General features: G+C 45.8%; 1 long non-coding RNA gene across 1 annotated transcript in view; it reads right to left on the minus strand.

Annotated features, from left to right (window-relative positions):
- Nucleotides 1-9,111, minus strand: part of LOC144139245 (uncharacterized) — a 44,715-nt gene extending 35,604 nt beyond the window's left edge. Inside the window, exon 1 of the long non-coding RNA XR_013316116.1 lies at nucleotides 8,998-9,111. This is a non-coding gene — a long non-coding RNA (uncharacterized LOC144139245). The remainder of the gene's footprint in view (nucleotides 1-8,997) is intronic.
- Nucleotides 9,112-17,165: the final 8,054 nt, after the last annotated feature.

The raw sequence follows: 17,165 nt of genomic DNA on the forward strand, positions 1-17,165 counted from the left end.
CCGCTCCGAACAGCTCGTGGCACCTTTTCTGCGTGAGCAGTTGTTGTTCTTAAATCTTTTATTCAAAAATGGAAGGCCGGAGACCTCGAGGAGGAGTTGGGAGGGGAGGATTCATGCATGATAGGGGTTCGAACGAGTTCGTGGTCGTCGGGAGGCGGCATGAGTTTTTTCACATGACGGTTTTTCAGCATTGAATGGTCTGTTCACGGGTGTAGGCCATCGCTATATAACTCGCGCTAGACCGTTCTTAGAGGCGAACTGAATGATAAGGTTGATAGTGTGTTCATCTAATGTGAGGGGATGGATATGGGTTGAGGGATCTGGGTTTGCGGAAGGGAAATTCCGGTGTCGAGAGAAATTGGGGCAGATCCAGACCAGGTGGTGCAAATCAGGCTTGAGGGCTTGCTGACAGTGTAGACATTTCGGGTTGTTGGGGGGTAGTACCATTTGCGAATTGTTTCCGGTGAAAATGATGCATCTGTATAGAATTTGTTAATAAATATTTCTTCGGTTCTTGTAAGGAAAGGTTGGTTGGAAACGTGATTCCTTGGCGTAAGTTGCTTGAGTCGGAGTTTCTTTTTGTGTTTGTACCGGTGTATGCGGATGGCGGGGGATATGCCGGTACTTTCGGGCGTGTCCAAGCATTCATCAAGGTCTGAAGCCTGAGCTACTGCTGGGTCAGCGGAGGAGAGAAACGAGCAAGCCTCCTGCTCAGCTTTCTGGGCTGCCTGATTTCCGGGTGCCGCCAAATCGTGGCCAAGAATCCAGTCTAGGGTCATTGCTTGTCTGATAACTTGGTTTACGGAAGGACGCGTTGAACATGGTTGTCGAAGTTCTTGAATTGCTTGGTAGCATTTGGTTTATATTCTGATCTTGTTTGGTATGAGTTGATGGCGTTCATACATTACGTAGTCAAGAGCATAGGTAATTGCAAATAGTTCTGCTTCCGTTGATGTGGCAGTAATTTTGCGTGCCAGCCCTTAGCGAAAAGATGCCGTATTTTTAATGTATTTTGAATGCATTTAGTACATATATTAACTTTGTATTTATTCTGCATTATTTTGTCCACATTCGAAATGCATTTCGAATACATTTACAATGTATTTAAAATGTACCTCAAAAATACATAAGCAGTGCATGAAAAATATATATTTAATGCATTTGAAATGCATTAAAAATGATCAGAAAATGTAATTTTAAATACGTGCAAAATGTATTAGCAATGCATTTTAAATGCACAATAAATACTGCTTCAAATATACTCAAAATGTGTTACTAGTGTATACTAAATAAAACCTAAATACATTGAGAGATGCCATGGCAATGTCTTAGTGGGAATTGTTACCGTTCAACTAGAAACTATCATATTGTAGTTTCAAAAAAAGTTTAATAGGCACTAGGCTAAAGATATACTCCATCGTGAAAATGCAAACCGGCCATGCTCGGAATGCGGACCAGCAAATGACTGAAAAGAACAGCATGTATGCGCACAAATTGGTAGTTTGAAATTGTTTATTGTACACCTCAGTCGAGCGGCCAATTTCGCCATTACTATGCAGCAGGAATGAATGCCCTTCAGCCACCTCGGTAGCCAGCGCAGATGAAGCGTTGTGCATCAGAGTCTTGGTACTTCGGATTCTCCCCGCGGGAAATTTCACCAGCACCTGCAGTGAAAAGAAAATGCGAAAATATTAGTGAAACACTTTTTTTAGAGGCAAATAAATGTCAAATCAATCAGGCCTTTTCTCTAGCCGTGCCAACGTACCTCGCGAGCAAGAATTTTTTAGTTTCCCCTTCAGAGAAAAAAAAAGCCCTCCGTGAGAACAATGCCCCTTTGAAGGACGTAAGACAATTTATGTAATGGTAAGCATAGTTTATATTGTCATGGGGCATCGGATCTTCAATACCATTTTTAAGAAAGAATGGTGGAGGGGGGGGGGGGCGGGAGGCTTATGTTTGGACATTGTCTAGGGATAAAAATTAGCGAAAATTAGGAAAAAAAAAAAGACAGAGCTAAGATAACAACGTTACCAAACATGCAACAGAGTTCTTAAAGTTATGCTACTTCTCTTACTTAGGCGCTTGAGTTAACTTGAAATGGTGGCAATTCTAGTTTTTTAACTAACTTGGACAAAACTGGTCTGTGACCTCACAGGACGCTAATAAAATAAGATAAGCAGTAATATTATCAACTACAATTATTGTTATGTGTTGCATATTTGAGCGTCACCTTCTTCGGAGATTACGTTCTAAAAAAATAGTGGCAGCGAAACAATTTAAAAATGCATGGGCAGGATTGCAGTAGAAAGCTTACATAAATGTCATTAGATTGGCGTGTGCACTCAACAATGCTTTCAAAGGAACGGCAAAGCAAGGTTATTTCGAAAAACAAGAAAAATTTCACGCCGTCCTTAAAATAACAAGCTCTCATATCGTAGGCACCTCACCGAAGCGATTAAAATAAGCAACGCCAGAAAACGTGTATTTGTGCTTGCACACACATGTAATTTTTTTGCTCTCCGCCGCACATCACCGGCAGGTAATTTTATACTTTTTGCTGTACACAGACAACGTCATCATTTAATTAGGGAGCAACGCGGAAAATAATTGTAAATGCTCGCGTCTTTAACATACAAAAAAGAGATAAACACCTGTTAGCGTCAGGGACCATCAAGTAAAAAGTATTTCCTTCATAAATACTCCTGACACCTATTAGAAACTCGTTTAAGTACACCCTTTAGACGCAAATGGGAAATTGCCGCTTCTAAACACACACAACCGCCAAGCAGCCCACGCTGTTTTCGGTGCACATTGGCGTGGTCCAGCGGTAGCGCGTCAGGTTCCGCGTGTCTGTCACTCGACCACGAGCGCGCCGAAGGGCCTCTCGGAACGCGCACACGTGTTCGTGAAGGAGGGAAAAAGTTGCTAGGAAACACAAAAGAGGAAGGGTCCAACGTCCTGACGTTTCGCGAAGTTTTGGGGGAAGCAATCCAAGGAACAAAAGAGACGAACCCGCCCGGGGGACCCGTTCCGAGAACCGAGGGGTCTCGTGCGGGGGGAACTGGTTGCCTCTCTCGAAGTCCCCCTCCTCACCCGCCTTTCTTCTCCTTACTTCCTTTGCTGGTTCTTCGTTATGGGTGGCGGTAGGAACAGAAACTGATTGTAACTTAGCGGCTACTCTCATACAGTTTGTCTTAGATGGACAAATCATTTGTAGTCCCTGGGCATGAAGCACTTTCGCTACTGCCACTTGCACCGAAGATTACGTGGGTCGCTTTTAACACTTTTGGTCATTTCGAAACAGACGGCATAAACTCTTTCATGGCTTTAGTTGACAGAATGGCGACATGCGACCGACAAAAATCGCGAAGGCTGCTCCGATTCTCGTAGGCCCGGCAATGCGCATCAGTCGGATGCATGTATGCCCCAAACTGGGTTATTTCCCCGTACGGCGGCTGCTGTGAACATGCGCAGCTGTGAGCAGCTGCTGCGAACAGAAAACAAAAGAAAACTGCGTCCCTGGATACACTTCGCAAATTTCTCAAGCGCGTAAATATGGACGGCGGACTTTCTGTGAACAGGCTGTGCTAAAAACGTTCCTGGCTGTTATGTGTTTAATGCAAGTTTTAGTCCTCAATAAGTTAAGAACGGAATAACTCGATCTACAAGGAAACTCGTAGCAACAGTCCCCCGTCCACTCAGCAGGGCCAGAGCTAAAAATTAGGCGCAAAAAGGAAAGCACTAAAATCCCTTTTTTTACGTCTTCTTGCTGTCGTTGATTTGTGAGTACATTCCCTTGCACGGCGTAGTTACGGTAGGAAATCTTGCTCGCAGGTGGAGGTAAGCTTAACAACCACGTGCGGATTTCATAAAGGGCATTAGCACTCTTCGATTGCAAGGCAAACATACGTCCATTAATTGTAGTGCGACACCGTAAACGCAAATAGCCGGTATATCGTGCTTACCTTGGCTAGACGGCCAACGCCGCTGCAACGCGCCGTCCAAGCAGAGACTGCGTCCACCCGACGACCGCGCGTTGAGGAGTCCGAAAACACCGCAGGACAGGCAAAAGAAACGCAGCGAAGGCAGACAAAACGTGAAAGAGGGGTGCGCCGCTCAACTCGCGCCGCAGGTGCCGGGCACACAGAAGGAGGTAGTGAGCGACAGTGAGAGGCGCCGAGCTGCTCGCCCTCGCAAGCATAGCCAGGGTTGTCCATCTAAGGCGAATATTTTTCAGAAAAAGAAAATTTTCAAAGCCTCCACAGCGATACCGCCGTAACAATGCTGGCAAAATGCAAATGTTCTCGTACAACTCGTTGAATTGGATGTTTTTGCTTTGCCGATTGCGTTGGAACACCGCCGCTTACATATTTGTACACCGAGTTTCTCTCTAATACGCAGAGTTATGTCGACAGCGCAGTAAGTGAAAGTATCTCTCTCAGTTTCTTTTATTATAAGGAAACATCGAGGAGAAATTCTCAGTACGTTTATTCATTTGAGGTGTATTTTATCCGGCACTTCAGATATGCTTTACGTGAATCTTACAATTCAGCAACTGAAGCAGCGCCTGCCGTGTACTCGAAATGTATTTCGGCAAAGCTTTATGAATACATTTAAAATGTATTTTCAATAAGTATTTTTAATGCATTGAGAGTGTATTTCTACCATGTTCGTTCCACAAACGTAAAAGGCATTTGAAATATATTTCGAATATATTCGGAGTATATTTCCATGCTTCAGCACACTTTTAAAGTACACTCAGAGTGTTGTTGTAAATGTAGTTAGGTAAGTGTATTTTTATAATATTTACAGTGCATTTACACCATGATCGTTTGGCGGGAAGAAATACATTTTCAATATATTCTGAATGCCTTAAGCGCACATTCGTGAGGTTCAGTGCATTTTTAATCTATTTGGAGGGTACTTAAAAGCACTGTATTTTTCCCGCATTTTTAATAATGTATTTTCAATATTTACTAAAAATTGAGAAAATGCAATTTTTAATGCACTTAAAATACATTTACAAATACAAAGCATATTTGAAATGCACTTCAAGCGTACTTGCACGTATTTCAAACGTATTACTTTTCGCTAAGGGAGGTTCCTATAATAGTACGGGCATCTGGGGAGACCCAGGCAGTTCCAAACCTGCGCGTGCGTGAAACTGCAGGGCGCTGCCTCTGTCTCCACTACAGTGCGATACGTGCGCTGTCTTTAGCTTATGTCTGTAGTATTCCGCGAGGCTTTGCTTTTAAGAGACCGCTATGCGTCACTCTAACTTGACCGCGCTGGGGAGTAGCTCTTTTTAGATGCGAAGCGTCTTATGGTCGAACCTTGTCCCGCGTTGTGCCAGCTGCCTAGGATCACACCCACGGGTACAAGACGCCTCCCGGAACTCGGGGCGTGCGGTCTGGCAGCGGCAGAAAGAGCACGCCGACACGACGTCTCGGCCGCGTCTTAGAGGGTCGCCCCCTACGGGGCTCGCTCCTAATTGCAGGCTTTCAATAAATGTTGTTCTCTAACTCTCTCTGTCCCGCCTTGTTGCGCCGGCGTCCATACCTCCACTGCGCATGTGCGTCTCTCCTCCATTCTCAACGCTTGAACTCCGTGCACGTGAAGCGGAACGTAAACGTCAGCGCAGAGAAGCAGTGTTGCGCCGGCATCCACACCTCCACTGCGCATGCGCGTCTCTCCTCCATTCTCCTCCTCACAGCCGTATAAACCAGGTGTGCACACTACCACCCTACCCACACGCCTACACACTCTAACACCATTCGTAAACTCTACTTACACACAACCCCCTCCCCCATTGCTGCTTCGCATCCTACTCATGGTTCCCCCACGGAAACATGGCGTAATTTTTTCATGGTCTGGTGCCACCTGCGTTCTGATTTTGCAATGCGTTTCGTGGAATTTAGGTTTGGCCTAGTAGTAAGGCTAGTAGTAAGGCTAGTAAGGTGCTAGGCTAGAAAGCTAGTAAGGTACTAGGCTTGTAAGTTTTTAACAGCGGAGCTGTTTAAGCACAAGTTATATCCGTGCCTGGCACCGCTCAAACTCGGCGCACCAAAATAGAGAGGATGACAACGCTGGGCCAAGAAGTGTGAGGGAAAGTGCCGAGCAGTCAAAGAGCCGACGAGCAGGTGTGGGGAGTGCGCGTCGCGGCGCAGATGTTCGGGTGAGGAGGCGCGCTTCGGGGATTGGCTGCGCCTAGTGATGACGTCAGCTCTGACGTGCAAGTGTTCGCCTAGTAGAGAGAGAGACGGAGTGCGCTCGGCGGAATCAGTGTCCGACCGACCGATGAGATGGGCAGACGCGAGAAAATCTAAGTTAAAGCTATTGAAGACCACCACCTCCGTTGTTTCCCGTCTTCGCATCTCAATTGCGAAGATGGCCGAATTTTTGTACAGTCAGCTACACTGGCCGACGTTGAGCAGTTTCACGTGGCTCCTGGAGAACCTACTGCGCATGCGTGAGGAGCAGTGACGTCTCACGGCGATCAGCTGGCGCGCCGGAGCCGCCGCCGCCGCCACCGCTACTGGATTGGATTAAACTGGATTGGATTGGATTTCATTGGAAATTGTTTTAGCAGCAGTAAGCATGATAATCAGCTAATCCTAAACAACCAGGAAACCTAAGAATAACCAGCTGAACGTTAGCTCACGCTACGTATATCCTGGAATAGCCGTGCTAACCATTGCTAATTTTATCCGGTTTGTTTTAATATTTGCGCAGCGGAAGTACATGTATATGCGCTTGAAGTAATTCTTGGTTGGTGTGAATCTGATCGTTCCTGCGCAGTGAAGTTGGCCCTTGCACCCCTTAGTTCATAAGGAGACCAATTTATTTCGCCTGTGATGACGGAGTTTGTGGTCGCGCAGTTCCGCCAAGAGGCTAACAGCCCAGTTCATTTTGGTGCTGCTGAATGCATCTCTCCATGTCTTGCGAGGTGCCTTGCTAAGCCTTTTCATATTATTTAATGTTCTCACACTCTTATCTTTGTATTGTTCGAATTTTTCTGTTTAATTGTCGATAGTGATGCCCAGGTGATTGTACAGACTCGTCCTGTGTAGCTTTTCATTTTTGTATAAGTTAAGACATCATCGCGTAGATGACGCTTTTCTTGTTAAAAAATCTGACGACGTCGCTTATTTCTGGAAACAGGAATGCACAGTAAACCTGCGGTGTTCTTCAGTATATATAACTGGTTTAAACCATTCGCCGCCGCACGCCACTCGTCTATTTTGTGTTACAGACGCGATTGACAACTCTGGTGTCACTCCAATTCAAAATCAGATTGGCGTCATCAACACAGGGTTTTTGGAACACGATACAGACGCTACAAGCGACAGTAGTGGCGCCTGTATCTGTCGTATCTTCTCTCGTTCGTCCACGTCTAGTTTGCGCCACGTTTTCTTCTTTCTTTAAGTATTAATCGACAGATTTAGGGGAATCCCCCAAGGTAGGGTAACTTTGACATCCACCTGAATGCAGCCGTACGGCTACAAAGGAAAGCTGTACAGCTTTCTCAGAAACTTCGCAGATGGAGCAAAATTTGCCCGGGTCCACCTTGGTGTTTTCCGCTAAATCTGTCGATTACACCTGTCCTTCACTTCGAGTTGTTGATCAATTCGTTCTCGCGCTACAAACGTGGTTAGCTCAGTTGGTAGAGTGACTGCTCCGGTTAAGCGGTGGTCCCGGGTCCTGGACCAGGACGAATTTTTCTTCAACTGCGAAGTTTCTGAGAAAGCTGTACAGCTTTCCTTTGTAGCCGTACGGCTGCATTCAGATGGATGTCAAACTTTCTTCAAGTATGCACCAACTAGCTCAGCAACACGTTTTGTTAAATCCGAAGGCAAGTTGCTTTGCTAAATTGGAAAGTCGGGCGTGTTGATACATTTACAAAAGCAATGAACATAGAGAAGAACGAAACACTGGAAAGAGAGTATGGACAGACACAAGGGTGTCTCTGTCGGTACTTTCGTTTGTTCAGATATTTTGCGCTTTTTATTCTTTTTAGAAGGTGTTTTTATAGCTCCCTGTATAGCTCCTGTCCTAAGTGAGCTGTTTCTGGCGCATTTCAACAGGCTATAGCCGCCAGGCTTAAAGAATTAACTCGCGGTTCGTGGACGATTATTTTGTTTCGCCGCCCTGCTCTAAGCTTCTGACGCCATGTCGATGAGACATTGACCGCATTCCAGAAATTTGGCTCACTTGTGTTACACCGAAATTATTCATGTCTGTTGATATTAAACTTCAGATCAGTGAAAGCCATTTTTCCTGCAAGTACTATAGCCCCGTAGTAAAAAAACTGTGGTTGAGTCTTCTGTCATAGGAATCGGTAAAACACGAAAGTGAAAAGTGCGGCGAATTCTGTAGGTGAGCATGATTTGCGGGTCGGCGGCTGTCTCGTGGGTGTGCTTGGCGAGTGACGTCCTGCTGGCGGGTCGCTTCGGCAAAGGCGTACTCGCGTCATTTCGGTGTTGGATATGACGTCAGCGGAATCTTGGTGTATCCCGGCATAAAACACTTTAGTGTTAAAATACAAAACCCGAAAACGAACAACCCTAAGTATAACGTACTCTTTATTGCTAAAGGTTGCTTTCCGCAAGGAGACCCTGTGTGCAGGGGTGCACCCTTTACAGGCCGCTTGCTTCGTTGTACTGGCGTCATTTACGTGACGGATATGACGTCATGGAAATCTTCGTGTATCTCGAAATAAAACACGTTCGTGTTAAAATTGCATGTGGCCGCCACGGGAGGAAATCGAACTCGTGCCACTCGGCTCGGCAGCGCGGCACCCTATAGCCGTTGAGCCACTGCGGCGAGTAAAAAAACGTTAGGGCAGTCTAAGGGCACAGGCAAGAACTAAATTTGCTAAAGCGTACAGAAATAGCATATAATAACGAGCCCCCGTTTAAAATCCAAACGTTCGCAAAGATTATCTTATTGCAATTTCTCCTAGGTCGTACGGTATCACCATTGGAAGCTCCAACTCACCTAGTATGATCCTGAGGGCGGTTGCAAGAGCTGAGGTAATCATGCTTCGTCTTTTTCTCAACCGTTCTTTAGTGTCTTTAAAGTGAATAGAGAAGACGCCCTACTGAAAAAATGATAGACACTTCACTTCTGTGCAGCTTATTTTCCTTATATTATTTTCTCCCTAATTATTTCAAAATCTTCGCTGGAAGTTGCCACATTCTAATGTGACTTGCTAAGAATATTGTTCGGCGATGCTTTCGTTGCGTGCCGCTGGTGACAGCTCGCGTGTTTACGACACTTAGTGAACAGTTCATGACCCGTATTTCGCCTTACCGAGCTTGGGTGGCGTTACAACAGACTCCGGGAATAAAATAATTGGAAGATGTATAAGTGGATCCTAAGAAATGCCTCAGCACTGAATTCCTAAAGGTTCATGAGGAAATTTTGTAAGGCATATAAGAAACCAAGCACTTCATTACACAATAATACACAGGAAGTAATTACACAATTTTTGTTCAATTGTATTCCGGTAAGCGTATCGCTAAACGCTTCGCTGACCTGCGCCCACGTGACACGTGTCTTCGCGCGACGCTGAACGTCAATTAAACGTTGTCATAGGTGTGCACCCCGAATCTAAAGCGACTTAAAACATACCAAATTATCATTAATAACGAAACCAACAAGGAGAATTGCGTTTACAAAAAAATTGCACTGAAGAAATTCAAAAGTCGACCCACTGGGGCTCGAACCCCGGCTATCAGTGCCAGTACCGAGAACTCTACCTCAAGGCCACAGAGCCCAAACGGCAGGTTGCTTTGAGCAGGAGTTCAGCAGAATAGCGCGCGCAGTGACGTCACAGATGTGACATGGGGCGTTGTGCGGCGAAGCTTTGGGAAACGGGCTTCCTGTTAACATTGATTTCCTTATGTAATGCCTCTTGACCTTTAATGCTGGAATAAATAAAACGAAGTGGAAGTGCCATAACATGCAAGGAAAGAAACAACAATAACAGAAAGCGGGACGGCGAAATTGAAAAACAAATTATGTCGGCCAATGAGGCGAGCTGTAGGGAAGGGCTCTGGATTAATTTTGACCACCTGGCTATCTGGCATCGCCATATCGGCTAACGGGCGTTATCGTCTTTCGCCTCCACCAGAAAACTTAAGGTAAAACCTCCACAAATAGCAAAACAAAAATTAAACGTCCTTTGCGACGCTATAGATTAAAATGTATTGTAAGTCTGCATGTTGAATTGTATACACACATATTGTGTACCCAGTAATAAACTTGGCTTTTAATGATTTTTTAATGATCCCACTGACTCACTGACGCTGACGTATGGTATGAATGTGCTGGCTTTACCCCTGGCTCCTGTTTTTTTAGTTCGGCGCTGTTAAAAGAGAGCGCCAACAGATTTTTCCCAAGTATATGTGCTCTATCGCAGATAAAACGGGATTACTTAAAGGCGCCATGAAGTGACCTGTAAAGTGATCTGTAAACATCGTGCGATTACTTGTGCAGATTAACATCTGGAGTCTCTAGGCCATGTTTCGACCAGTCTAGGAAGCCTTACGTCAATTTATTACAAGTGCTGTTTTCCTTTCTTCATCCTGCCAATTTGGTGATGTTTGCTGCGACGTGCTAGGTTTTTCGAATTCTCATGACTATGGCTTCACGATCATGACTTCCCACCAAACCTGCCGATCGATTGATCCGCCGACTGGACGTCGAAAAGCGGTCGCGGAGTGAAAACTCAGCCCATACGTGACTTGTCCAGGGATGAATGTGGCTCTGTTTTGTCAAGTTTTCAAATGTAGAAAGCTTAGTGAGGTTCATGAAGTCAAAATAACTCTAAAAAACTGGGGTTGATTCCTCTGTCATAGGAATCAGTAAAACACGAAAGTGAAATGTGCAGTGAAATCGGCAGCTAAGCATGATTTGCGGGTCGGCGGCTGTCTTGTGGGTGTGCTTGGCAAGCAACGACCTGCTGGCGGGTCGCTCTGGCAAAGGTGTACTCGCGTCATTTCTATGACGTATATGACATCAGTTAAATCTTGGTGTACCCCGGCATAAAATGGTGTACCCCGTGTTAAAATATAAAACCCGAAAACGAACAACCCTAAGTATAACGTGCTCTTTAGTACTGAAGATTGCTTCCCCGCAAGAAGACCATGTGTTCAGGGGTGCACCGTTTACAGACCGCTTCCTTCGTTGTACTGGCGTCATTTCCGTGACGGACTGACGTCAGCGAAATCTTCGTGTATCCGGGAATAAAACACTTTCGGGTTAAAAATGTGATTCGCACTTGTTTTATGACGCTTAGCTGACTTCGCTTCAGTAGAGCGCAAGCTGCATACGCGTGTGTGATTGCACGACTACAGAAAATCTAAGGTAAGTGAGAAAAGGAGAACATAAGGAAGATAGTCCACGTACTGAGGAGTTAAAATTAACCGAAACATTTCTCGTAGAATAAAAACCAAGGTACCAGAAGCAAGTTGGCGCAGGGTGAACTCACGGTGTGTGATACGAGCAAACATTTGCGGTCGCTTTTCCTGCCTTAAAGGGACCCTGCAACACTTTCTTCAACTCTTTTTGAAATCTTAAATACTTGCTGAACGTAGTCACCCAACACACCCAGTACTTAGATTAGGGGGTCGCAAAGTACCTCAGCCAACAATTACTGCTCTATGCCCATCAGATAACTTGTAACTCGCTCAAAAGATTTTTCTCTTTCCCAATCTTGACGTTTTTCGACGGTCCGAATTGTGTCACTAAGGCCATGTAGCGACTTTTGGCCGGTTTTCGTTCAGTTGCAGCAATGAACGCGCTTCAATAGCAACTTTAAAAATAAAGCCACAAAAAAAAAGCAGAAATGGAAGGCGTATCTGGTGCGACGAGCAAATCACGCAGTGCCGCTCCGTGCTGGCGATAACTGTAGCTTTCGCAGTGCTTACAGACGCGAAGGAAAGAGTAAAAGCGCTTATCGACAGTGTTGCAGGGTCCCTTTGAGGGGACAGACAACCGATTTTTATGGAATGCGTGCCATCTAGCTAGCTCATATGAAAGCGAGCGTTTTGTATAGTAGGGCAAAGAATTCTAAATAAACAGACGGAAATAATTTTAATTTCGCACTATAAATTTCTGAAGCCTGAAAGGTGGTCCCTTGTAATGTCTAGGCCTGACAGTATACGTTACGTGTCCGCACAAGCTTCGTGGATTTCAACGCGTGATTCAAAAACCGCATGAAGGTATAGGAAAGGTTGCACATTACTGTGGTTTTAACGGGGAAGAAGTTTTTAAATGCCGTATTTTCGCACGTATAACCCGCACCAAAATGCAAAAATTTTAGTGGCAAAGTAGGGGTGCGGATAATACGCGGTTTTTTTTTTTAGTGCAGCTTTATGGCAATGCACGTTGTGCCGTGAAGTTCCTACGCAGTAACACTGACTAAGCCTTCCATGGCAGCGATTGCACTTGCTTAATATACGCTCTTTCTGTCTGCATAGTATGTGATGTGTTGCTTGAGCAGTAGCTTTGGTGCAGCTTTTCCTGAATCAAATGTGCGGGCAATAAGCGAGAATGTTTTTTTCTTTCGTTTCCGGCGGGCTGAAAGCGGGGGTGCGGATTTTTTGCAGGGTGGGTTATACGCGCGAAGATACGGTACCCCTCTCAATCTCACGTGTATCTAAATGTGTGCTGCCGCACGGCTCACCGCCATGGTTGCCGGCAATCCTTTTGGATGGACACGTACGACTCGTGGATCTAAAATTCTTACTTCAAAAGTTCTAGGGCGCTATCAGCACAACCGTTTTGGGTTAAGGTGTTTCAAGTGATGCCCTTTCATTTGGGATAGAGAAGATATACTCGAAAAGAATCGGTTGTCTGTCCCTTTAAAGGGACACTAAAGGATGGAAACAAGTTGGCCTGTATCGATCTATTAAGGGGCCGGGAATCCAAACTTACCATTCTCGCCACTCGCAGAAAATTCCAGAAACATGAAAACGGGTGCCGACGCCCGCACGCTTTCGGGTCCTACGGTTTGTGACGTCACAATATTTGTGCACGGCGAGAGCTCATTGGAGAAGGATGTATAAATGTTTTTTCCTAAAATAAACAGTTCCGAAGTGGTTGAGCACGTAAAGTAAATGTAAATCAAAGTTTTCCGCGAGCAGACGTAATTTGAGAAAACGCAAACAGATTTTATACACTGCGAGGCAGGCTGCGTCCCTCAAACTCGTCAGGCATCATGCTTTCAGTTTCGTTTGAAAAAAGCATTGGTGCGAAATTAGCGAAGTCAATAACGTACCACGGTGAACGCCCGAACTACTGCAAGCAATTCCTGCGGCAGGAAGCGGCAAAGCGACAAGATGCACTGCAGGTGTTTAAGCGACCCGACCCGCCTGAGCTTCTAACCTCAAGAACCCCCCACTACCCCTTCCCCCAACTTCCCCAACCCCAACCCCCGGGAGCGATGGGAAACCTTGTGGTCCAGCCCCGACCTGACGACCCAGCTCGCGCTGGCAGTCAGGGGCCGGGAGCTGCTGGACGCATATGGGACCCGCGAAGAAGGTTCCACCCCGTCTGGTGCCTGCGTGCACTAACCATTAATTGGGCTCGATTAAAGTTGATTTTCTCTCTCTCTCTCTCTCTCTCTCTCTCTCTCTCTCTCTCTCTCTCTCTCTCTCTCTCTCTCTCTCTTAATCCGTTCCCGGTGCGCGGATGTTGCTATCGGTCAGGTGTGTTCGCGCTCGGATCGAACCTCATTGGCCGTGAAAAGTTAGGGTACTTACTGCAGGGGGTTATGCGACCGATCCGAACTTGTGCTCTTCCGCTCGCTGCAAGCCGCTGTTGATAAATAATCCGTCCATCGTGCAGCCATTGCTGTATACCCTTGTAATGTCTGGGCCGGGCGGAGCCGCTCCGAAGTTCGGGCACGAAGACTTGAGACACATGCGGGAAGCGAATTCTACCCGCAGCTTCCGTGGAAGCGAATGCTTCCACGGAAAGCGACGCACCAGGTTGGCGCGTCGCGTGAGAGAGGAAAATATGAGATGGACGTGATCGCCAGACGAGCTGAGATGACGGCTGCCATTTGAGCGACGTGTAGCCGGGCAGCCGCTCTTGCGCGATATTTGAAACGGACCTTGTCGCTGCTGCCTTCGTGGCCAGCATAAAGTCTGGGCTTCTGGTGTAGACGGGCACAACGGCCGCTGGAGCGGTGAAAAGCATTTTTCGTTCGGTCGGCGACAAATAATTAAAGCGAACGCAAGCCTCCTCGGTCAAAGAACCATTCTCGATAGTCGGCCATGGTTTGGTGACGTAAAAGCTACCATTGCCAGACCGCACCGGTGTCTCGATCCTATTTTGTGACGCGATGTCTACGTCCCGAAAAAATGAAAGAGAGGGGAAGAGAGACAAATTCCCGCTTTATTTGCGAAGTAATATACGCATTGCTGCTCCTCGAACAAAAGCTGAGAGTGCTACGAAACGTATGATCTTTCAATTAAAACAAAATTTCATTCAGCCTTTTTAGTGTCCCTTTATGTTATTAGGTTTTCTTTTTTTTTGGGGGGGGGGGGGTCTAGTCGGAAGCTTGGGGCATAACCGTTATTCAAGAAATGCTGAGATTAGCTTCTCGAAATGCTGCAATCGAACACGTAAAGAGCTATGTATGACATGGTGGGGTAGGCCTCCGCTTGGGGTATGCACGTTAAATTCAAGGGGTCCGCGTTGTTCCTGCATACGAAAAAAAAAACCGGACAACTAAGCTATAGCTTGGCATAGAGCTATAGCGTAGCTGTCCGGTTTTTCCCCGTATATAGGAACAAACAGGACCCCTTGGATTTAACGTGCATACCACCCCAAGCGGAGGCCACACCCATGCCAAAACCCATGCAGGTATGGGGTGCTGCCTGCTCCGGAAGTAGCCCTCACCCCGGACACCTAAGGGGCTACACTAGGAAGGTTCAACCATGCTAGGAAGTCTCCTAGGGACACAAACAGCCCTCCCTCACCAGAGAAGGATCTGGCCACCCTGGTGTAGTAGATGGCCGCCACCTACCATGACTAACCAACTCAACTATCCCCCCTCAGTCCCCAGCAGCTGTAGGGCACCTGTCCACGGCGGCGGTCAGAACAGCGATACAGAAGAGGGCGCTAAGAATCTCTGGGTCCGTACAGGCGGCCGCCATTGGAACTTGAGTCTGGCAACGTTCAACGCACGCACTCTGACTAGCGAGGGAGCTTAGCTGTACAACTAGAGAAGCTCTCTGACATTACGTGGGATATTGTAGGGTTAAGAGAAGTTAGAAGGACAGGAAACTTCAAGGAACTCACTAGCGGGCATATTCTGTGCTACAGTGGAACCCAAGAGAAGAACGCGATTTTTCATTCACGGAGAAATAGCAGGAAGCGTGGAGGAGTTTTTCAGCATTAGCGACAGAGTCGCGGCTGTTGTGACCACGCTAAACAAGCGATACAGGTTAAACATAATATAGGATTATGCGTCAACCAGCTATGATGATGAAGCCGTAGATAGCTACTACGAGGACGCCGGATCAGCAATGAAGAAGGCAACCACGCAGTTAACGATTGTGATGGGAGACTTTGACGCAGAGGTCGGTAAGAAGGAAATGGGAGAAAAGTCAGTGCATGGAAAACTTCGGAATAGCCAATTGCAACAGTTGAGGAGTTACACTGGTAAGCTGAGGTTAATGAACACATTAACTGAGGTTAATGAACACATGAAATAAGCTGAGGTTAATGAACACATTATTCTACAAACGAAATAATAGAAAATGGACGTAGAGAAGTCCCCATGGTACAACAAAAAACGAAATTGACTCCATTCGAAGTGACAACCCGGGTATCGTGCAAGACATAGAGGTGCTCAGTAAGATTCGGAGCAGCGATCACAGGATGGTTAGATGCAAGCAAAGGCTGAATCTCAGAAGAGATAGAACGAAACTTAGGAAAACTAAGAAACCCCGCTTGAAATAAGATCGCAGAAGTTTAAAATAACTCTTGAAAACAAATTATCTCTTTTGAACGAGCAGAATGGGGTTAGTGTAGGCAGGCTAAATGAGAACCTAACATCGGCACTCAGTGAATCAGCAGCATGAACTGGAAAACTAACTAAGGAAATGAAGGAACTAATTTCCAAACGTTTGATCGTCTTGAATTGGCCGATTTATCAAAACTGATTAACAGAAATAAAACAGCAAGGGTGCTTTAGGTTAAGTCTCAAATAAAGCACGTATTTCTCAAATAAAGCTCTCTCTCTCTCTCTCTCTCTCTCTCTCTCTCTCTCTCTCTCTCTCTCTCTCTCTCTCTCTCTATTTCAGAAATGATAATGAGTTTTTTCTCTCAACTAAAGCCACGCCGAAGTCACCAGATCCGAATACACGTGCCTGTCACTAATGCACAATTTTGACGGAACGCTCAACTATCGCTGCGTGCCTCCAAACTCGCAACTAAATCACGGGATAAAGGTCTTTGCAGGAGCCTTCACTTTCGCGGAAGACACTCAACATTCCTCGCGTTCTAATAAAGCGCGGTCTGAGAAAGCGGAAGTCATACAGCTGTGTAAAAAGTTTCATAAGGCAGACGTGTCATTGCATGGGATAATTTTAGAGACGCCCACATGACAAAAATCTTCGGGTCTGTTTGTGCATAAGAGCCGCACGCTTCTGCCGTGTACGGCCCTTGTGTTATCAAGGATTCTGAAGATTTCAAAAATATTTTGAGAAAGGAATGCACTGTAAGTTGGCAGGCACATATCAAGTATTTGTACTCGCCGCCGCATGACATTCTTGTGTATTGTGTTGAAGGGCCGATTGACAACTTTGTGCCATTCCGCTTCAAAATGAGACAGGCGTCAGCATTGCAGTTTATTTGCAATTTTTAGGCTTGTTCTTCACCTCAAAGTTGTTCAATGGAACAATTTGTTCAATGAAACCCTGTTCAAGAAATTATGTGAATATTTATTGAGGGTGGTGGGGGTCTTTAAAGAGACATGAAGACAAAATACAAATTTGTTCAGTTTGAAGGAACTAGGTTTTGGGAACTCAGTCAGCTACATTCCACTCACTAAAAACGTCTCTGAACTGAAAAACTCAAGAAATATTCGAAAACTAACTTTCAAATTTCGCGATACAGTGACATAATATAGGCAAGAGTAACGAAAT

This window comes from Haemaphysalis longicornis, unplaced genomic scaffold (assembly GCF_048455015.1).
Source record: "Haemaphysalis longicornis isolate Haplotype H1 unplaced genomic scaffold, Haemaphysalis longicornis Haplotype H1 scaffold_5, whole genome shotgun sequence".
NCBI classification, from domain to species: Eukaryota; Metazoa; Arthropoda; class Arachnida; order Ixodida; family Ixodidae; genus Haemaphysalis; species Haemaphysalis longicornis.